General features: G+C 33.4%; 1 pseudogene; it reads right to left on the reverse strand.

Moving 5' to 3' along the window:
• Positions 1 to 5,285: 5,285 nt before the first annotated feature.
• The window catches only part of LOC109090014, a 34,524-nt pseudogene continuing 14,740 nt past the window's right edge, over positions 5,286 to 25,069 (reverse strand).

Below are 25,069 nucleotides of genomic sequence, written 5' to 3' on the forward strand. Positions count from 1 at the left end.
AACATGCCTGTAACAGACCAAGGCCTTGTGCACAACACAACAGAGTTTATAGCCGATAAGAAGCTTTCTCTGCCTGTCAATCACTGCAGACAGTCAGTGTGCTGACATCGGGTTGGCTGACATGTCTTTGGGAGGCGGGGAGGTTAATGGTGAAGCTACATGTAGCAAAAGACTAAATAAACAACTTTACATTTATATGTAGGTGCTTTACTCATTATTATTTTGGAAGGATTTAGAAAACTATATTAACAGAAAACTAGGATGTACAACAGAAATCATTGTATTTGATCTGCTTTTTTCTTTTGAAAATGTAAAGAAAATAAAGAACAATATATGGAATCGTTATGCTATTATTTGTTTTGCAATGAAAATACCTTTGCCAATCTTTTCTTCATTTCATAAATGACTTTAAATTATGCATAAACCTTTTAAAAGCACTGAAGTTTATGTATTTTTTTATCTCTCTCTGGCAGCTAATGTTGTTAATTATGTGAATATGTAATTCCTCAGGTTCTTGTGGCATTGTTAAAATAATGTGTTTGAATCTTAATAAAAAATGCATAGCCTTTATAGATGCCTTGTTTGTTGAATATTGGTAAGTTTTTGTAATAAATATCTTTATTTTTGGTGTCCACCCTGCATTAAGTCTCTTGTATTATATAATAAACTGTTAAATTGTCACTACCTATTAAATTATTGTCTTATTTTTGGTAAGTATATTGCCTGGATATATTCATAACATCATCTCAGATATTGCACTATATAGCATATGAACATATTCTTCTAACTAGCTCCACACTTCTTCACAGATAATAAAAAGTTATTTCAAAAGTCCCCTCCTGGGACCCAGGCATAGATTTTTGTCCTCTGTAGAGGACATTTTCTCTGAGACCCGCCATGCCACAGTTTGAAGGGATATCAAATGTTTGATCTGAACACATCTTCTCTTGGACAGCCTGCAGGACAGACAGTATTGACCTCTTGCTGATTCTGGATGGATGGATGGCTGACGCTTGACTAGTGGGTAATGAATTAGTGGACGTTTATGGCTGTCCAGTAGTTATTTATATCTAAGCCATTCTGGACTGCTGTCATTAATCTTTGCACGCTGGTCCATCACAAACCATGGCCACGTTTATAAAAGCGTTTCAATCCAAACGAACACCACTAGGTGGCAGTAAAAGACACTTGGATGATGATCGACAACGATGTGTATGTCGAAAAATGTTTTAGATCGTTTAAAAGACTGAATAAGTAAAACACCACTGAGATTTGTGGGCTCCAAAAGTCTGGAATTCAAAATCGAATTTAAACCGTTTTAGAATTTTGAAACATTTAAAACAAAGAAACACTATGACGTAAACTAGTAAATCAAAATATACATTTCAGATTAAGCTCTATTTTCAGGTCACTAATCAAATAAGAATTGATCATGTGACTTTTTGTACAGATGTTCTTGCTGGAGAACATGATCATCAGGTTTTGTTCCTGCAGCTCCAGTGCTGCAGTCATTAAAGCGATAGTTCACCCAAAAATGAAAAATCTGTCATCATGTACTCACCCTCATGTCGTTCCAAACCTGTATGAGTTGTTTTTTTATTTTTTTATTTTTAGAATATGTTTTTATTTTTGAGGTTGATGGTAATCAAACAGTTGGTGGTTCCCTTAGATTTTATTTGTTTTTCTTTTATGGAAGTCAATGGGAACCACCAACTGTTTGATTACCAGCATTCTTCAAAATATCTTCTTTTATGTTCAACATAAGAAAGCAACTCATACAGGTTTGGAACGATATGAGGGTGAGTAAATGATGACAGAATTTACATTTTTGGGTGAACTATCCCTTTAAGACATAGGAGAAAACCACAAGACATTCTCATATTGATGCTATGCCATTTTGAGTACTGGGACTATCATTATCCAGGTAATCTGGGTTACATACGCCTCTTAATGCAGAGGAAGACTGGCTTTGACATGCAGCTTCTCACTTCACAAGATGTGTACTAATGGACTGGAGTGGTGTGTATTATTTGTGGATTATTGTGATGTTTTTATCAGCTGTTTGGACTCTCATTCTGACAGCACCCATTCACTGCAGAGCATCCATTGGTGAGCAAGTGATGGAATGTTAAATTACTCAAAATCTGTTCCAATGAAAAACATCATCTTGGATGACCTGAGGGTAGAGTAAATTTTCAGCAAAATTTCCCTTTAATTTGCTTTAGAAAACAAGTTTGTTCTCAAAAACGTTCCTGACATTGCTGGACTCTTGAGTTAAATTTAAATAAAATTAGCAATTAAAAATACAGAGACAGTCATCATGTTTTCGGAGTCACATACTGTATGTATGAATAAAACAAATCTGGAGACAAAACACAACGGTAAGAAAATCTACAGCGTTTTATTAAACTGATAATTCATCTGTACAGAATTAGGGAAACCAACAGAAAGTCTGATTTGTCACATTAATCTTACATGGCAAAATGAAGAAACCGATAAAATATCAGCCATAACGTTTCATATGTTTAGTCAATTTGCAGTTAATAGGAAACTTGACAAACATGACAAAGCCGCTCACAGTTGGATGGGTCTTCCAGAGGAGCAGAGAAAGGCCATTTTAAACAAAGCTGGATCATCTTTGGCACTGCACTATGACTGTTGGGAAATTGAGACTGGCAATGTCACTTTTCAGAGAAATGTCACCGGGTTTTGCTTTTACTGTGGCTTCAAAAGATGCTTTTCAAATGAGGCTCCTCAAAACAAAACAGAAAAAAAAAAAAGTATGTATGATTAATAATTAATAAAAAAAATATTTTTTTATTAATAATAATTGTTGTAGAAGCAAAAAAAATTTTTTCTTAAGAGAAAGCAAGCATACTAGTTGTATTCCATGCACCTTCTCCGAAATCGCTTAAGGATCACTTGATTTCCACACTAGTAGAGTCCAGATCGAACAGAACTCAGGCTCACTTTGAGTTTTAAAAGCAAAGAGTGATCAGTGACCCACAACTGTCAGCTTTGTGATTTTTTACAGTCCAATGACATCCAATGTGATAAAACCCCACTATAAACCAGTTATACGTAAAATACTAAAGAAACAACCTAACAAAAAAGAATGAATAGAACCAGTCAACCAAAACAGACCATCATGATCAATCTCAAAAAACATGAATTAGGAGAAATATAGTTGGAATAACATAACTTTTAACATTTACTTATCTACAATACATAGTCGAACATGATCATATGATCAGTAGAATTTTACAGTCCAAATTTCAATTAAGCAGAAATCTCGGACACGGTCTGTGTTTTGCACATTAGATCTATTATTTACAGAATAACATTGAGATCATCAATGCTAGAGGTAAGCAGTGAACCTGTGGCCTCCCAGGCTCTGAAGCTAAATATTCAAATGTACAAATCTGTTCCCACATTTTGGAGTCGGAGATATTTTTGAATCTATTAAAGGGATAAGTGCACTCAAAAATGAAAATTCTGTCATTACTAACACACATGTTGTACCAAACCTGTCTGACTTTCTGTGAAACATGAAAGAAGATTGTTTTTTTGTAGAATGCTGGCAACTAATCCGTTTTGGTACCCATTGACTTCCATTGTATGGACAAAAATGCAATAAGTCAACAGGAACTGAAACCGTCTTCAAAATACTGTGTTCAGCAGAAGAAATTAATGCATACGGGTTCGGAACATGAGGGTGAGTAAATGACTTTTCATTTCTGTGTGAACTATCCCTTTAATACAAGGACAGTGGACAAATTGGTTTCATAGAGCTTTGCACACACTTTGAGAAACACGATGTACAAATGTGCATGGATTTACAAAACTGAATCCATAGAAACCTTCTCTATAGTGGTACAGCTCCTGTCAATAAAATAGAAGAAAATGAAAAGGTGAATCCCACGAAACCCATTTAATTTGGAGTAAAATTTTGATTCTTCAAAAAAAAAAAAAGAGAGATTTTCATACTGGTTTAACAGTAAAAATACTGTGATTAATTCTCATGAAAATAGACTTTGTGTTCATCATGCAAAAAAAAAAAATAATTATATATATATATATTTGATTTTGGGGTAAAATGTGACTTGATTTCATGAGAATCACCCAATTACATTTTGTTAGTTGTGTCTAAAGTAATGCATGGCCTTTAGAAAAACCTTATGTCTTCAGCAAATGTTATGCATATCATCACAGTTATAGTCATAGTAACACAGTAACAAATTAAAACGACAAGTATGTCATTCCTTTTCATATTAGAGATGTCTGTGGGTACAACTTTGAAAAAATACAGAGCCACCATCCAAGGGGACTAATAAATGTTTCCTTTCACTGGTATGACAGAGAAAGAGAAAAGGCAACATTAGAACATAGTTATGAAATAAGTTCTAAAACATATTTATCCCTATCCACACACAAACTCTCTCTCACACAGAGGCACGCAAATATGAAACCAAGATCAGCACATTTGTTGTAAACAATAAATAAGGCTTAAGCCAAACATAACAAAATGTCAAAAAAGTGCAATCATCCTGTGAACATTCAAAGTACCTCTGACAAAAATACATGGAACAGGGTATACAGTCACATTCATCCTTACAGCGTTGGTCTGCAGGAAACTTGGCCCTGGACGATCAAACCATCTTTCACATTAAACCTTCTGAAAGAGGTACAGGTCTATTAGAATTTCATACTCTTCATATATTAATCATTTAATGCCTAATCCATTACAAATGTGCAACCCAGATGTTTATAATTCTTCAGACCTGACTATCAGTAGGGGAATCTCACAAAACCAGTCCGAAACCATGTTTGTCATATTTCCCACCAAAATAAAAATAAACTTTTCTTTTAGTAAATTAAGTATTTTATGACTTTTCTTTTGTTGTATTAGCCTTACTTCCTTTATTGATTTAAATAAATCAAAACAACATAAAACAGTAAAAAAAAAAAAAAACAGTGTTAATAATGGGAATTATAAAAGAACTCAAAAGTGAAATGTGCAGACGTAATGGTAATTCTGGAAGGAAACTGTCATGAAAAGTTAATCTCTCTCTCTCTCTCTCTCTCTCTCTCTCTATCATCATCTATATCTATATATCTATCTATCTATCTATCTATCTATCTAATATATCTATATATATATATATATATATATATATATATATATATATATATATATATATATATATATATATATATATATATATATATAATATATATATATATATATATATATATATATATATATATATATATTATATATATATATATATATATATATATATATATATATAGGGCCTGGACATATTTTCATGCGATTCACTCGATGTGTTTACTATTATAAAGTTTGGCTTTGCAGTTGAAAAACAAACCTTCTAGCAAAGGTAAAGCGCTATTAAAATGTCAATCTTTGCAAGTTTACCACTTGATGTCTAATGTATCATAAATGTAATGTCTTTGTCTTGACTGTTAAAAACCACTGTTTCATGTGTCAGGATCATCATATAGGACTAGAAAAACCATCTTCCCTCCCCAGTGCCAAAACATTTAGGAGACACCCAGAAATGAATTCCACCCAAAGTGAATTCCACCAATTCCCCCAAAAAACTGGAGTGAAATCAAAATATAAAGATGGCTTGTGAATTTTCATGTAAGCTGCTGATTAAAGCCCCGTAATTCTAAAAAAAACTGAAAGACACGATGATAAAAATACTGCATTGACACATGACCATATTACAGTCAAGAAGTAAGAATGTCACTCTCAAAATAAAAACATATACTCAAGGCATAATGTCCCAAAGCGATCTTGATCCTGTCTGAGAAGCATTTCAAAGGTTGTATGTTTGGACTGAGGTGGGATTGAGTGGCAGGGTGGGCTAGAGAGGGTTCCTAACATGGCCCCGACCCACAGAAGGTCCACTGCAGCTCCCAGAGTCTTCGCAGGTATAAGTACAGAGTACAGCGAGAGCAGGAAATGACGTGTGAAATGGTGGACGGGCGGCATCCTCGCTCTACCTGTCTTTCAGCTCTCTGGTCACACGTTTGGTGATGCGGCCACACAGCAGCCCCACGAGGAAGAGGAGGGACACGGCCAGCGCGATCATGAACAGGATGTAGTTCTTCGAAGGTGACGTCATGACTTGCACAGCGAGGTCCGAGAAACCTTCAGCTGGTGCCACCTGGGAAATCAAATCACATACTAGGACTCATTTGTCCCTAGAGTTTGGCTAAACCTGACATAACATGCATATTTAAAGCATAACATTTATAATAATAAAAATAATTTATTATAAATATATATGTGTGTGTGTGTGTGTGTGTGTGTGTGTGTGTGTGTGTATATATAGTAATAATTTATTTTAATATAGTTTCTTATCATTATTAAATTATTTATAATAGTAATAAGAATTATGCTAATAACTTAAAAAATTGAATAAAAAATGTCTAAACTGTAATAATAATTGTATTATTAATAATATAAAATAACAGTAATTTATTTAATATAATTTTGTCTTATTAATATTAAATAATATTAATAATAAATAATTTATTTTAATAATTTATCCTTGCTATTATTGCATTAATAATAATAATAATAAGAATAATAATAATAATTTGTTTATATAAATCTATAGAGATATGTATAATACTAATGTTAATAATAATAATAAAATGAATAATTAACATAAATGTTAATAATAATAATTTATTTTACTATAATTTCTTATTTTTCTTCTTCTTGAATTATTATTTAATTAACTTTATCTTTAGAAGACAACTTTATTTTTAATATACATAATAATCATAATTTGAATGGAAAAAAGGCATATTAGGCATATCTAGAGGTTTGGCTTGTATGTAGTAAATATGTGAAAAAATATTCAGCTGTCCATCTGGACAGTTTGTTCATTGTGTTTGTGTGCACTGACCTTTGCTGCATAGCTCCACATGTCTACGCGGTCCTGTAATCTTCTCTTACATTCAGGCTGTAGACGCACCTGCTTGTCCTGCAGAGCTTCCATCAAGCAGGACATTTCTGAGAAAGAATTTCAAACAGAGGGAGTCAGGAGCTCCAAATTACAGAGTTAAAAACCTCCGTTATCACACCATCTGTCAGTGCCATAACTTTCCATTAGCCTCTCAAATAGACCCTCAACCCAGATATCTTAACCGGGCACCATGAATTAAACAACACAAAATGATATTTACTAGGGATGCACGATACATATAGTACGATATTTAATGTGCATCTCGTTAGTAAAGCTGGTTCTGTAATCAGCGGTAAATCTCTACAAATGCCTGCTTTCACGTGGAGCAGCATTTACTACACAGAGCCGTTGTTCAATGTCAAGCTGCGCAAAACCACGATCATATTTTGCGCATGTTTTGAACAAAGGCTCTGTGTAGTAAATGCTGCTCCACGTGAAAGCAGGCATGTGTAGAGATTTACCGCTGATTACAGAACCAGCTTTACTAACAAGATTCGCATTAAATATCGTACTATATGTATCGTGCATCCCTGGTATTTACAATGCATTTAACTACAATGCATTAGCATTCAGTGAGAAATAATGTAAGACATAATGTAAGAAGCGAATGTATTTTACTATATTTATTTTGCATTCATTGTGTTTTAATGTATGGTATTTAATAAAAAAGAAAATTGACAGTTTTGATCTCACAGCATCTTTAAAAGTGTGAATAAATTGTGTAATATGCAAAAAAAAGAAAGAAAAAAAAAAAACCACTCACGTCTGCCTCTTCCAGGGTTGATGGCTGCACAGTGGTGTTTCAAATCCAGAGCACAGGCCGTGTGTAAGACAGGGTCCACAAATATATCTGCTTTGCTTTCTTTGAGCATGTTCAACACCTCCTATACGTGGAGAAGAGGATGAAATGAAAGACCTGTACATGTCAAATTAACATAGCTGTGTGAGTGGACTGTTGCTTATTTCACATGTGAAGGTGTTTCTTAAAGAGACAGCAGCGAAAAATGACTTAACTTTTTAAGAGAGGATGAAGGAAAGTGTTGTGAAAAACTAAATTATGATTGTTTCGTTTAATTGGATGTATAAAAAAAAATTACACAACAGTTCAAAAGGAAGTAAGATGTTTTTTTATGATTTTGAGATAATTGATCAAATTGGCATTTATTTGATCAAAAATACAGTAAAAACAGTAATATTGTGAAATATAATTACCATTTTAAAAAACAGTTTTCTATTCGAATAGATTTTAAAATGTAATTTATTCCTGTGATGCAAAGCTAAATTTTCAGCATCATTACTCCAGTCTTCAGTGTCACATGATCCTTCAGAAATCATTCTAATATGAAAGAGCTTTACTGCCAAGCATGTGCACATACAAGGAATTTTTTCTGGTGACAGAAGCAACCATTTAACCACCCACGTGTCTAGTGTGGGAATCTCCTCTCAACAAAAAAGCAGATGTGGGTTTAAAACCACTCATGGTGTTTCCATAGCAACAGATGCAGATGAAGCATGTGTGAGGATGTGTTCTGTACCGTCTTGCACTCGTCCTGTTTGATTTTCAGAAGGTTGTTCTTTAGACACTCTTCCACTTGACCCGTCTGTTCCTGTGCGGCAGCTTCCTCTGCACACAGCCGCGTGATCTAACACACACACAAACACAAACAGACATGTTACAAAGTGACTAAAGATATAAAATCTTCATTTTCTCATAAAGATGCTGTGTGTTGAAGGCCATGGGCTCCGTTCCAAACACTCGCAAGCTCTGTATCTAGACAGCATTTAAGGATTCATTAAAACTTATACTGATTTATATCAGCCAGATTTCAAGTCCAGTGTTCAAATCAGATGTATCCTTAGCGCAATCCCAAAATGCATTGCAATGAGCTGACAGATAGAATCAAAGGAAATATCCATTATAGTTAATTCAGTTATGAAAAATATGAATATTTAAATAGAATAAACTACCCACAAAGAGTGCTTTAAATCAGTCACTCGTGTGTTTTCATTCGATTCAGACGCTGCAGTGACCTCTGCTCACTAGTGTTTGGGACAGAGCCCATGTGTCCACGCACCTCATTCCTGCAGTGAACCTGGAGCTGCGGATCGAGCCGGTAGTCGAGCGCTGACTCCTGAAGAATCACTCTGATCTGATCCTCACAGTCTCCAGACAACCGCTGGGAACAACCGGTTTAAAACGGATAAACTGATAAATTTCCACATCACAACACTCCCACTCAAATGCTAATAAAAGAACTTCTATGTCCTACAAGACCACCAAAAAATAACATTATGTTTACTTAATAATTAACATTTCACATCTATAAAAGTCAGTGTTACTTTAGTATCATTTATTGATATTTAATATTAATTTTTTTTTAAATAATATTTTGAATGAGCTTTTATTTTTATATTTTTCAGTTTTAATTTTATGTGCTTTTGTCATTTTATAAATTTTCTAAATGTTTCTATATAGCTTTAAGTGATGTGAGGTATTTTTAAATAAACAATTTTTTCAATTATTAGTTATTTTAGCAAACCATTTAGTGAACATTTAGAATTTTCAATAGAGTTAAAAATGTGTATGTTTATATTTTCATCTAATATTTACATTAACTTTATTTCAGTTTTATTTCCAATAAAGCTGAAAATAGTATTATTATTTCAGTATAACTTTATTTTTTAATTCAGTTTTAGATTCAGAGAATTTTTACACAACATTTAGGCAACATTTCTAATTTCCGTCTGAGTTTAGTTCAGTTTTATTTCAATTACCAACAGCAATTTTAACAGTAACAACACTGATATAGGTAAGTAGTACAATAAGCAGGATAATGTTCGTCAGATGGTCATTATAGCAACATAAACCAATATTAATACAAGATTATAACTTTTATTATCCCTTACTTCTTCGTTGCTAATATTTAGTGACACACATACCTGGTCTGCATACTTGAGTTTGAGGCAGGATATGACTTGACCCTCCAGTTCGTTGGCGTCACTGGCTTTGCCGAGAATGCTTTGACAAAACTTGGGAATGTCTGCTTTACAAGCCTTCCTCAACACTGGGTTCAATCTGTAGTCTGAAAACACCAATGCAGCAAAGAAATCAAAACTCTTGCATAACAGAAGTTGAAATAAAAGAAGAAAAAAAGGTAAGATTCAAGGCCAGAAGGTAAAGACAGAAAACTAGCTTTAAAACAGGAAGAGTTTCAGAGATGTAGAGGACAAAGCCCCAAATTAACCAACTCAGCTAACTAGTTAAATGGAAATGAAGGCATTTATTGGTGCAGATGTGTTTGGCCTTCACCTGTGTTCTGAGTGATTTGTCTCTTGGTGATCATCTGCTTACACTTGGGATCCATTAGCTCGCTGTTTTTGTTCAGTTTTAGACACTGTAGCATGTTCTTAGCATCCGACTCTGTGCAAAAACGCTAAACCAAGGACAAATAGGTTGAGAAAGACAGAGAAAAAGAGAAACAGACTTAACTACTAACTGCAGAGATCTACGGGAAACATGGGAGCTTACAGACTCAAGTATATAAGTTTGGGCTCGGTACATTTTTTTTAACGTTTCTTGCACACCAATGTTGCATTTGTTACTGATATTGATAAATGTTATTACAACCTAAAATGACTGCTTTTTTATTGTAATATATTTAAAACTGAAATGTATTCTTGTGATGACAAAGCTGAATTTGCAGCAGCTATTACTCCAGTATTCAGTGTCACATGATCCTTTAGAAATGATTGTAATATGCTAATTTGATTAATAATAACAACAACAACAATAATACAATAAGACCAATATTTGAATTAGAAATCTTTTGTAACATTATAAAAGTCTTTACTGTCAATTTTGATCAACTTTTTGTGTCAAAACAAAAATCGCTCTGATCCCAAACTTTTCAAAATTAGTGTATTTATTAATACCACACTGTTTCACTTAAAGACAAGGTTTTAATACTCTTTTTCAAATCAGCTCTATCGGTCTATCAGCCTCTTCACTCTGGCCCCTTGTTGATCTTATTAAGTTAATTAAAACATGGGGCTTAAGCTATTACTATTGATCTTTGACGATCCAGAGTACGTTTATAACCATCAGATCGTTCTGTTTGACAGGAAAGCTTTAGATAATGTCAGCATATGGCCAAAGGGAACTGCAGTACCTGCTAAAACATCTCACCTTGATCATCTGCTTGCACACTCTCATGAGCTGATAGTCCAGCTCCGGATCCATCATTTCAGTTTCCTGGAGCTTGAAGATCTTCTGATGACAAACCTGGGAAAGCTGCTTCTTGTTCTCTTTGAGACACTCAATGATCTGAGAAGAAGAGGACAGATACAGATGAAAAAAGAACGGGTGATGAAGGTCTCCTCCAATAGTTATTTAACAGGGCTACATTGCTGCAGAATTTAATTTTTTCACTTACGCCGTCAAGTTAAGGTTAATTGAGGTTTCTTGTGTATAGGCATCAGGTCACATGATTTAAATTAATTTTTAATTAAATAACAATTACAGTAAATTAACACTATAAACTGCCAGCTCTACACAATTTTCTATGCATTTCATAGGAGGTAGTTAAAACTGGAATTGTGTTGAAGGTAGGGAAATTATGGAATTTTTATGTAGGTCAGACTGCAAGATTAAATGCATTAATATTTTATTGCATTATTATTATTATTTTTAAGCTAACCTAAGCTGTTACATGACTAAACAGGACCCTGCCAGGTTGCTGACCACTGAATAAGTGTAATTATGTTAACATGTATGGTCATATTTTAATGTGCTCACGGTCGTGTCAACATGATTTATTGGCTGAATCAGTTTTATAGCTTGGTTTTAATGGACTGGGTGAGAAAGTGGAGAGCGTTACACGCTGAAAATGTATTTGCATAAAAAGCAAGGAAAATCCTACTTTGTATAACATGTATTTTGCATGTGTGCAAATACCTGCTCATATCACCTGGCTTTGTATAACATGTATAACAATATCTGTATAATATGTATTTTGTATTTTGCATATGTGGTTTAAACCATCAGACTGTAATGTAGGGTTTTCCACATTTGACCAATGAATTTCCACAACTTTTCCAGTCTTTCATGATCACTCAGTAAGTGTTTTTAATCATTTTATAGAGACCGATGGAAGGGTTTTCCATTTGTACTTTAAGGTACCAATACTTCATTTTAATGTAAAAATTTAAATTAAGAAGAAAAAAAAAGCAACTGTGTATACATTTAAGTGTGTATACATCAAAATGGTATGAAATTATTACAAATAAGACAAAACAAGCTTTAAAATAAGAGAAAAAAAACATCAAAATATAAGCTGACATTTCTTAATTCTAAATCTTAATTCTATCATTTTTTTATGAACCCAGGTATATGTGGGAATTTAAAAAAAACTTGATTTCTAAACCTGGAAAAGTAATTGAATCAAAATCAAAATATCATTATAAAGTATTAATTATTATAGTTTTGTTGAAATTTTAATATATTTTGTATATTTTTGTAGTTTTGTTTTTTTATAAGTTATTATATATGTTTGTGAATATCAATTTTTTGTAAATTCACTGGTGATTGGTATTTAAATAAAATTATTTTTTTGTGAATTTTGTGGTTTTAATTCTTTTTAATTGTTTATTTTATTGTGTTATTATTATAACAAATATTTTGTTTATGTGAAAAAGGTTGTGGTTTATTTTAGTTCTTTATTTTTATTGTATTTTGTAGTTTTAATTTATTTTCTTGTGAATATTTTGATGGGATTTGACTTTTCCAGCCCCATGCTTTCTTCTATTCCCATGTGTTCTGTGATGTGGGAATCTATTTAAATGAATTTTCTTTCTCTACCTGGACAAGTTTCATCATGTGTCTGCATGCAGCAGCTGCAGGTATAGCTTTATATAAAGCTATCTAGAAAAGTTACCTGAGCGTTTCCATAGGCCACAGAGGAACAAAACTTGTTGATATCCTTCTTACAAGCATCATGCAGCTCAGGTTCCAGTCGGATGTCCTCTGACTGCAAAACAAGAGGACAGAGAGCGTGACATCTGAACGTACAGCTTCAGACGACGTGGAATACAGCGCATGAGTCATATTAAAAAGTTTTCTGAAACTTTAATGGTACTTTTAGGTCCTTGATAGGATAAATTACAGTGCACTTTTGTTTTACAGGAAAAAGGATCTAAACAACGTGGAGAAGTGTGTGATTTAACTTGAGTAAAGTGAATTCACCATCTCCAGCTCTTCCACCCTCAGCTGTTTCCGACATTTAAGAGACACACGCTGATCTTTCACATCCTGTAGAGTGTCGTTCCTCACTGTGGTGCTCAAACAGATGACCACATCTGCCCTGAGGTGGAAGAAACACCAGATGACACATGAAGAGGGTGAAAGAGACACTGGGGCAGACACACAGACAGCCCGTGATGATTTAAGCCTCTATGAAAAGATGTTATATAACAAATAAATCACCATCAAAATTGAATGACAGAATCAAAACAGAGTTTATGAAGAACGTTTCAAAGCCTGAAGAAACAGCTGCTCACTTCTTCTTAATGTTGGGACAGAGTTTGAGTACGTCCTCTTTACAGGCCATTTTGAACTTGTAGGAGAAGCGGAAGTCCTTCATCTGAACCTGAAGGGTAGACAAGTAAAAATACACTTGTAGTAAATACACCTGACATAAAAATGACATCATACATGAACTGTTGCAATTTATATAATATATAATGCAATTTAGTGTTATTTTTAGTATCATTTACATACTACTACAGTTTTTAATAATATATTTAATCTAGTGCTGTCAATCAATTTAAAAAAATAACTATTATCCGCATTTTTTTCTGAAATTAATTGTGATTAATCCCACCTAACATTAAAGATTTTAAATATACTTCTATTGCAACAATTCCACATTCAGTCTTCAAATTAATATAGAAATAACATAAAGACAGTATATTTGTAATATTTGTTTAATGGCATCATTTTATGACTGAAGGCACATATAAATGATACCAATACTACTGGTGTCTCTAGGAAATTGTTTTTTCCCCATAATATTTAAGCACTGACTAAAGCCATTCAACATTACAGTATAATTGTATAATCAATTTTAACATTTATTAGACTTTAAAAAATAACAACTTCTAATTTAAGTGAACTTAAACAATCTTCACATAAACTCATTATAATAAATGTCATATTTACCTCTACCCTTCAGCAAGTAGGTAATATACAGAAGTTATCAAACACTAAATTCTAAATTAAATATAGATGACTCCTTAAAGCTACAAAATTGATTGATTTGCTCTTTTGTTCTTTGATGAACAGACATCACAGCAGCTGGGTTATTAAGTTATTATGGCTGCTTCAAGAGCTGCCGCTGCTGAACATGACGCAGATCTGACATGCAACGTATTTTCTCCTTACTCTTTACCTTTTCTCTGCTAATGAGCTGACGAGTTGAATTAGGTGTGTTAGATGAGGGAGACAATTCTGGGCTGCTCCAGAGACACGTTCTTAAATCTGACTCGTATATAACAAATACTTACATACATGCACAGACTGAAGGCAGCTTTAATCGCCTTTTCGGTAACTTCATGACTTAACTGGTGACATTGCATGCTCCTATTTTCATTTGCACTTTACTATGAAAACTATACAGTGCGTGGCACTGCATTTGTGTGCAACTGAAGAGCAAGTGCTACTATGACAGTATAATGGATGACAGGACAGAAAAAATAGTTTTTAATGACATATGGCATGACATCTGATCACAGTTCACTCTTGTTCTAATCAAGCTCCCTCATCACCTGTATTTTTCACACTTGTTTGACTAGCCCCTGACGCTGAGGCAGAGTTGGAGTGCATGTCTGAAAAGTCTCAGTATTAGTATTATTTAACTATAATAACAATTATAGTAGTATCTAATATTCACAATATCAGCCGATTAATTAGCATGGTCAACATATCCATCAATACCCCAAACCAACCCAAAACGCTCTCTGCTGGGACAGCATGACATTTGGGAAAATTTTTACTTGCCACTATTCAAATTTAACAATGTGACTGGCTTACCAGCTGGAAATGAGTGACGCCCACAGCACATTTATCATTCATTTCCCTCTGATGTTTGTTCTGCACCAGGCATTCCAGAAGATTCCCCATGTCTATCTGATTATCAGCTACGTCCTGGGAGGAAAGAGACCCACATGAGGAATTCAGAGTAAAAAAATAAATAAATAAAGGGAATAAACTGGATGTGTGTGCTGTCAGTACTAACGTGGCAGTGGCTCTGGATGACCGCTTCACAGGCTCGGATCAGCAGGGCTTCAATCTGAATGTCCTGTGAACACAAGAATCAAGATCATTTGTCCCAAAAAGTCCCTAAATTCAAAAATTCTATATAAGATATTTAATTATTAAGATCTTAAATGTAAGATCTTTTAATATAATGAAGGAAGTCTCTTCTGCTCACCAAGGATGTATTTATTTTTTGATAAAATATAGTGTAAAAAGTGTTATTTTGTGATATTTTTTTAATTTTTAAAAGAACTGTTTTCTATTCTACTGTAATTGAAAATGTAATTTATTTCTGTGATTCAAAGCTAAATTTTTTAGCAGCCATTACTCCCGTCTTTTGTGTCACATGATCCTTCAGAAACTATTCTAATTCTAAACATTTACTATTATCAAGTTTGAAAACAAATTCACATTTGATACATTTTTCAGGATTCTTTGATGAATATTTATTTCAAAAGAACAGCATTTACTTGAAATTTAAATTTGTAACATAAGTGTCTTTATTATCACCCTTGATCCATGTTTAATGCATCTTTGCTGAATAAAACTATCACAAAAAATGACTTACCGACCCCAAACTTTTCAAAGTTAATATATATAAACAGTATAACAAAACAGTAACTATAACAGAAATAAAACAGCACAGAAGATCCTATCTTGCAAGCAATTTCTTTTACGCCCTCATCCTTTATGACATTATTCACTCTAAGGTTTATGAACATGCTGTGGTGTGGAATAGGAAACAAACCTCAGATTCCAGTTCTGTCAGGTTGCCCACCACGTCTCTGCAGTTTGACACCAGCTCCTCAAGATGGTCCTGAAGACACTCCAGCTCCTGAGGCAAACAAAAACTCTGAATCCCTGACCTAAAACGCTCATCATGTACCGATACTCCTGCAATACTGAGGAGTTTCATCCCAAAACTCATTTTTTACCTGTCCGGTGTCTGTCTTCTCACTGCACCATTTTCCCAGGTCAGTCATGCAGCGTTTCTGGAGCTCAGGGTCCAGCTTCACATCCAGAGCTCTCTGGTGAAGAATTCTCTGGACTTCTACCTTACAGTCCCTGGTGAGCTGCACATGGAAGTCAGTGATTTTTTTCCACATTACCATTGAATATTTCATCAGAATGTCAGTCCAATCGTCTATTTTAACATACAAAATCCAAATTCACATGCTCTACATTCATGCTGATGGTCTCTTCAGTGTCTTAATGAGAGCTGTAAAATTAAAATGCATATTATTTGTGCTTCTCACTCGTCTGCCCTGCTCTTCTGTCCGGTAAGCGTGGCGGTACAGGCAGGAAAACACAGCGCCAGGAGGCATGAGTTCACTGCTCTCATTCCAGCCCGGTGTGTAACACAGTCTGGACGCGTCATTCTGACATTTACGGTATAAGATTGGATCAAGCCTAGACGAAGAAATACACAGGAGGCAAAAATTAGTCACATGTCTAACCGGATTTTAACTTTAACCTCTGACCTTGTGTTGCAAAATATTAAAATGAAAGTAGAATTGTGTCTATACTGGAAATCAATCCTTGATAGTAACACACCACAAGTGAGATTTTTATTTTATTTTAAAGAAATTAATGTTTGTATTCAGTAAATAAGCATTAAATTGATCAAATGTAAAAAAATTATAATGTTACAAAAGATTTATTTTACAAATAAATGCTGTTCTTTTGAACAATTCACTAAATAATCATTCAAAAAAATATTTTTTGGTTTAAGTGTTTTGGTTTCAACAAAAATATTAAGCAACAAAACCGTTTTCAACATTTGTAATAATAATGATAAATGTTTCTTGAGCAGCAAATCATCATATTAGAATGATTTCTGAAGATCGTGTGACACTGAAGACTGGAGTAATGATGCTGAAAATTCAGTTTTGCATCACAGGAATAAATTAAATTTTTAAATATATTGAAATAGAAAACTGGTCATTTAAAATGTAATAATATTTCACAATACTATTTTTTACTGTATTTTTGATCAAATAAAAGAATCCTTGGTGAGCATTAGAGACTTCCGACCTCAAACTTTTGAATTGTAGTGTATGTACCCAAATCTGTTAGACTCATTTAGTGTTAGCTGCATGAATCAGCATGCAAAACAGGTTTACATATAAAAATTGGCAACAGTAGAGAAGAGAATAACAGTCTCTGTAGGGCTGCAACAAAAAAAGCATCACACAGCCAGTCTGTCACAATGGACCTTCAAACCCAATTGCTGCTTCGAACTGTTCTAATTAAAAGCCACTTGACTCTAATGGGATGTGAATGAAGTTATGACCATCTAAGGGCTTTATTATAACGCCACTGTGTGGGCATCCTTTTCAAACTGAACAGATGAGAGACACACGCAGTGAAGGTCGCATCACGTACATGAATCTAACTGCAGACGAGTGCTGAGCTATTAAACACGTACAGCGACGACCTCCGACTGAATGGATTCAACGTTATTACTACACAACCACACTCGAAAACATCAACTTGAAAGCATGAGAGGGGGTTTCAAGGGTCTTATTTTGTCTGAGTCATCAGGTAAGGTCAGGAAAGGAAAAATGAAAGGTTAGGTTAATTACTTCCAGTCTCTTGAAATGAAGTACTGCAGCTCCAGAAGACTGTGTTCACAGTCCTGAACCATCTTCTCTGTGTAAAGATGCTCCATTAAACAAGACAGAATCCTACAAACACACACAAAAACATGTTTGTAATATTTAATCAACCAAATGATTTTTTCAAAAATCAATGGCAAATTTGTGTTTTAATGACATTGTACATTTATGCACTTATATTTCAATAATTAATTCATTCATTCACTTTTCTATTTTGCACTCTAAACTGCATCAATAAGCAAAAACCTCACTATAGCTTTTTGGACGTGATATCTAACTTAATATTTTTCTTTTTAAATAATAAAATAACAGTAAATATGTTAAGCAAATTATTTTGTTGAAATAAAAAAAACACTGAAAACTAAAATAGCTGACAAGTAAATTTGGGCATTACAACATTATAAGGAACAGTATTAGTTTTGAGATTTGCTATAGACTACATTTAACAGTATTATTAAATTATTAGTGTTTTAAAAATGCACCATAAGTAAGAGTTACAATCTAACATATATTCAGATATTGACAGCTAATTTTTAAAAATCCCACATTTATAATATGATTATTATTATTATTTATAGTATAAATAGTTTAATAGTTTATTATTATTATTTAAGAAATATAATAAATAAAAAACAAACAAATAAACAAATAAATGCCTTTTCCAATGCAGGGATATTATAAATATAAATATTATAAAATAAATTAAAACTAATAATTTAAATAAAATAATTTAGAAAAAAAGCATAATTTCATAAAACCAAATAAATGAAATGAAAATAAAAAATAAATAAAAAACAAAAAAGTTTTGTTGGTTGTATTCTTCAGCTTGAATGCCTGTTCATCTTTCTTTCTTAGAAAACGAGTGACACATTTACACCCCACATACACTTAATTGGATTTGACTCTCTCCACTGCAGTTTTATATGGTGCCTGTGAGAGAAAGACAGTATCAATGCTTTAAACAAAGCATTAGGTCAAGAGGAATCATTTCTACAGGAATGGTATCTCAACCCAAATAAATCCTGTGACAGACTACAGTTATCTACTGCTTAGTAGTTTCCCCTGGAGTCTTAAACACTGATGACTGAAGCGTTCATGCTAGTATTTACACTATATTGACATGACTCACATAGGGTCTCCGCTGCGGATGTGTTTGCAGGCCGTCTGGATCACAGACTCACAGGCTTCATTCAAAGCGCGATCAATCCGGTAATCAGCGCCGGGGTCTGCTGACTGGATAAGAGTCTGGAGCTACACGAGACATATCATTCATAATTTTATCAGGAGATAAGTCACAGCTGAAAATGGTTCTATGCCACAATATAAAAGGATGTCATATTTTATTCAGCAAGGACACATATTACAGCAGCACAACAGTTTTCAACATTTATAATAATTATAAATGTATCTTGAGCATCAAATCAGCATATTAGAATGATGTCTGAAGGATCATGTGACACTGAAGACTGGAGTTATGATGCTGAAAAGTCAGCGTTGCATCACAGGAATAAATTACATTTTAAAATCTATTCAAATAGAATCTTACTGCTGTCTGGCAGAGGTTGTCTACTGTGCCCTTGTCCCCGCGGGTGACTCTCATGAGGGTGGAGGGTTCGTCCCTTGCGGTGCAGTCCGGAGCAGTGCGCCTCGATCTCTCCTCGACAGTGCAACACGATCTCAGGGCTCAGAGAGAAATCCTCCATTAGCATGCGTCTGTAGTCCAGCATCTCACCCTGACAGTCTCCGGTCACCGTACGGCCTGAGATGACAGCAGTAAACCCCACGGGAAGGAACATAACAATGAAGAAACATATTAGGTTACAGCAAATCAATAAACAGCCCTGAACTGGGGAACATGCATGAATGAGAGCAAAGACTATGGCTGGAACAGAATACCAGCGCGTTACTTACTGCACTGAATAAACAGTATACTGCATTTCATGCTTTCAAAAAGTATTTGTATAATGTTCACTAAATATTTAATTACATCTATAATTTATAATAATTGATTAAGGTGTCATATTCTGGCCTATGCGGATTATTATTTATTATTTTTTGTTATTAAAATTCCATAACATTTTGTCTAATTAAAAACAAAATAGTAGAATAACATTTTAATATTAAATAAATAAATTTTAATGCTACAAGTGAATTTAATACTTCTACTAATATGGTACTAGTCTAAATGTAAATATGAATAAAAATCATACGGTAATAATATGAATAATAATAATAATTAATAACAATCAAAGAAAAAAATAACATACACAATTAAAAACCCAATATCAAACATTACAGAATAATAATAATAATAATAATAATAATAATAATAATAATAATAATAATAATAATAATAATAATAATTGTATTTGCCTATAACCAATATGGTAATAATTTAAATATAAAAATATGAACAGTAATCATATAACAATAATAATAATAATAATAATAATAATAATAATAATAATAATAATAATAATAATAATGAGTAATAATTAAAGTAAAAAAAATAAAATGCACAAATAAATACCCAATACTGAGATGGAAAAAAAACAATAATAATAAAACAAATATTTCATATTGGCCCATATTGTACTATTCTAAATATAAATATGAGTTATAATCATATGATAATAAAATAAATAATAATAAATAATAATCAAATAAAAATAATACAAAAAATTAAACGCACAATGAAATATCCAATATCATACAATATTAAAAAACAAAAAATAAAATCTTTAATATTAGCGGATAACTGATTTGATACTAATCTTAATGTAAATATGAATAATAATCATTTGGTAATAACATGAACAATAATAGTAATAATGAGTAAAAATCAAAGTAGAATAAAAAAATGCACAGTTAAATATCCAATATCAAACAATACTGAAAAATAAAATAAATATAATACATTTTATTATATATTTGGTACTATATATATATATATATATATATATATATATATATATATATATATATATATATATTTGGTACTAATCTAAATGATAATGATAATTTTCAATTAATAATCAGTTTAGAATTCAGAATGATCATGCATTATGAAATATCCAATATCATAGAATACGGAAAAATAAAAAGATAAAATTGGCCAATATCCGAGTCCAACTGTAGTATGATATTGAATGATATGAACAGACCTCTGTGAACAGCAGACTCCAGGCAGAGGAGGAGGAAGGAGAGCCTGGCCTCTCGGGCGCGAGGCATGCTGGTGTCCGGGTTACAATGGTATTTGCGTAGGTCGGCCTTACAGGCCTTCGCCAGGGAGTAACTGACTTTATAATCTTGAGCAATGAGCTTTTGCCGAGTGGTCAGGGCGTTTCTGCACTGTGGACAGAGATGCTTATTAAGCACACAGACACTCAGACAGGACAAACACACACTAAACTGACCACCAACATTCCTGCGGCTCCTTCTAGACTATGACTTTGGATCAGACACTTTCCTTTCACACTGACATTTTAATGCTCATATTGTTGCACGGATTTGGTTGAGAAACAAAAAACATTTACATTAAATTTCAGTTTATTTCCCATAATCTGTGGTATTCAATTCAATGTATTGGTAACCATAGATGTGCCGCACCTTTTCCGACATTGCTTCCTCAAATTTATGGTTGAACAAGCATTTGTACACTCTGCCCTCTCCCACCTGGGTCTGCAACCAAAAAGAAATAGATAAAAAAAAAAATTCAGCACTGGCAGGTCAATTCAGGTCAACACTTCATGTTCACACATCAACACTCCGGCCCACGTCTCCTCCTCCACAAAGCAGCTGTGCGGTCTAATCCTGTCAATCTGACTCACAGCACATGAGAGGCAGCTGTCAATCATACCAACCAGCCCCCTTCCAGCAAAGTACACACTTGTAGTGAGTAGTAACAGTATGCATGGATGAGAGGAAACTATTAGAGAAGCTGACACGTACATGTTCACAAAAGCGCTCCCGGTCGTCTCGGCAGGAGAAGTAGAGGTAGCGGTCGAGGTGGAAGTCGTCCGCTGATAGTTCAGCTACTCTCATGATGGCCTTTTTGCACTCGTCCTTGATTTGATGAGCCTTATCCTTCTGCTCTGCCTCCCTGACCAGAGCCCTCTCCAGACACGCAATCACCTCACCCTGGGAATGCAGGTCCTAACCAGAAAAAAAAAAATGACATAATATTTGGCCTTAGGACTTAGAACAGCTCGGCGTAGGGTTTATTTTGGGACAACAGATAGAGACTGTTAAAGTGAAGGGATGAAAGGAAGGAAAATGAATCACAAAGTAAAAATGTAAAGTAAGATATTTGACAAAAAATCTGAAAACCAAACAGACCAACAATGATGCTTTTGAATACAAGAGAAAAGAAGAATGTGAAGTGTTTTTTTTTTATTTACTGTTTTAAAGTTTTTATGATCTTTTTAGCTTTTTTTTTAAAGAAAAATAGAAAAGAGCAGGGAGCAGTGTTATTTTAGTATTATTTATATACTATTAATATAATATAATTTATTATTATTATTTAGAATTTTGTTTGATATATTTTGATAAAATATTATACTTTAATAATATGTTTTATATTTTTATAGTTTCAGTTTTAATTATAATATGTTTAGTAAGGTCTTATATGCTTTTGTTATTTTTATTAGATTTTTTTTCAACATTTCAATTTCAATTTAGATTTGATTTATTTTTATTTCAGTTTTAGTAATTTTAGTACTTCAACATAACATTATTTTATCCAGTTCCCATGGCAACATTTCTAATATTAATTTTTAAGTTTTTCATCTGATTTTTTGTTTGTTTTCTATTTCACCTTTATTTCAAAATAATAGTTTTAGTAAATAACAATATAACAACACTGGGGAGTGAGGAAAACTAATGAATAAATAAATAAATAAAAATAAATTATAAAACATATCAAAGCAAAATAAAATAAATAAATAAAAGTTAAAAAAAAAAACTTAAAAATAAATGTTTAAAAAAATATATATTTCTAACAAAAGTCTGCTAAAGAATGTTTTATAAAAATAAAAATTGTTGTTGTTAATAATTTTTTACTTTTTTTTAAATAACTAATTTTAGATAATTGGTCTGTGAATTAAAGTGAAGGCCCTGCCTTTAACCACTAACACGTCCTGAGGTCCAGGAACACCATCCAAGGCGACTGTAAACAAATAACAAATAAAACAGTGTTTACTACTCGCAGTAATTTAGTGTCAGAATTTAAGGCATGCAACTTAATGACAAAATAACAAGTGATATTTAAAGGCAAAAGGCATTACAGAACAGCGTTCTGTACAGAGCTGTCAGTTACTCATATAATAGAAGCTATTTACTGCATAACCCGTGATCTAAAAGACTTCTAAAAGTATGTAAACCCACTAAGCAGCTAAATATAATCTTCACATCTTGTATGTTTGGCAGTCTGAGCTTATTTAGGCTATTTTAAGTCAACGAACAGACAAGTCTAAAGTTAACTTTTTTAATTTCAGCAGAGTGCACCCGGGGGAACGAGGCAAGTGCGGTGAACGGGTGCCCATGTTCCAGCACGCCCGGAGGAATGTGGACATTTCGGGAACGGCAGAGTCACTACATCACAGAGCCATCTGGTACCAAGCCAACATCCTATGGTTTCCCAAAGGGATATTCTAGTGCTTTGCGGTTTTAAGTGGGCAAGCAGTCAAAGCGTTCACAGCTATTATTGGAACGCAAGCATACTTTTTCTCCGACAGCGATGCTTCCACACTGCAGGGTGTTTATGTCTTCTCTGCATTTGTCCATAAAGCCGCATATGAGCCGATAGTCGCTGAAGATGATGCTGGTCATCTTGGTGATGTACTGATGGCACTGGCGTTCTGTGATGTTGGCGCGGTGGTCCACCAGGCAGGACATCAGATAGCCTTTCCCCCGCTCCTCATCTGCACACTCCTTCAGCTAAAAAACAGATTAAGGCTCTTTTCATTAACTGTGAGATGGAGCAGTCAAGGATCAATGCTACAGACATCAAGTTGAAGAATTAACATTCCTTATTTAATATCAAGTCAATTTCACTAATGGTAATTAAATTGTGTATTCAACCACAAACGTGCATCAAAACACACACACACACACACACACACACACACACACACACACACACACACACACACACACACACACACACACACACACACACACACACACACACACACACACACACACACGTGAAGAGGTTAGTGGGAAACTTTTGTCTATTGAGATTTATTTTAATTACATTATGGCGGCTCAGAGTGCAGTCAAACATAAAATCACACTGCATTACAAATGCAGACGTTGGTTAATCTGCATTGAAATTAGGGCTGCAGGATATCGGGGGCAAAAAGCATTTTTTTTTCTTTAATATATATTGCAATATAAAAAAATACAGGAATTTCCACCAATAGATATATTTGGATTAATCATTCTAAAATGATTGGGGGGAATAAATAGAAAATAATATCATGAAATAAAAAACTCTGAAGTGTGAATTCTGAGTGTGAACCCTCTTTTTAGAGCTCAAAGATTTTGAAAAAACTTGAAAAATGTGAATGTTCATAATTAGGTATACTCTGTACAAGAACCAACTCAAACCTTTTTTAGCAACCATAAAGTGAACAGACTTTTAAAGAAAATTCTCTTTCTACTTGAGTTTTCATTGCCCACATTCCCACTGCTTTTGACTGATTCATATATGACTAAAATAATAATTAATAATAATAATTATAATAATTTTTTTTTTTAATTGTGCTGATTATTTTTAAGTAAAAAAATGTTAAACTAATAAACATATTGTAATAACACTACTTTACTCTAAAATATCAATAAAAAAAGATTTAATAAAAATTATTTCCCCAAATTTCCATAAACCATAAAGTTTAAACCATCAAGCTTTTAATTTGGTTGTTTGTTGCCATACAAGTACAATCTTTGTATCTGTATATTTCAAAACACAAGTGCGGCACGGTCTTCATTTACACATGCATGGCTCATGATAACGTCTTTCAGTATCTCAATTCACAGTAAATGAACCAAGCCACTTTGAATCGCTGAAATAATGAACTGAAATCACTCTGAATTCTGTAGCATATATATCTAATAAATTACAGCACTAA

Source organism: Cyprinus carpio, chromosome A18 (genome assembly GCF_018340385.1).
Source record: "Cyprinus carpio isolate SPL01 chromosome A18, ASM1834038v1, whole genome shotgun sequence".
Lineage (NCBI taxonomy): Eukaryota > Metazoa > Chordata > Actinopteri > Cypriniformes > Cyprinidae > Cyprinus > Cyprinus carpio.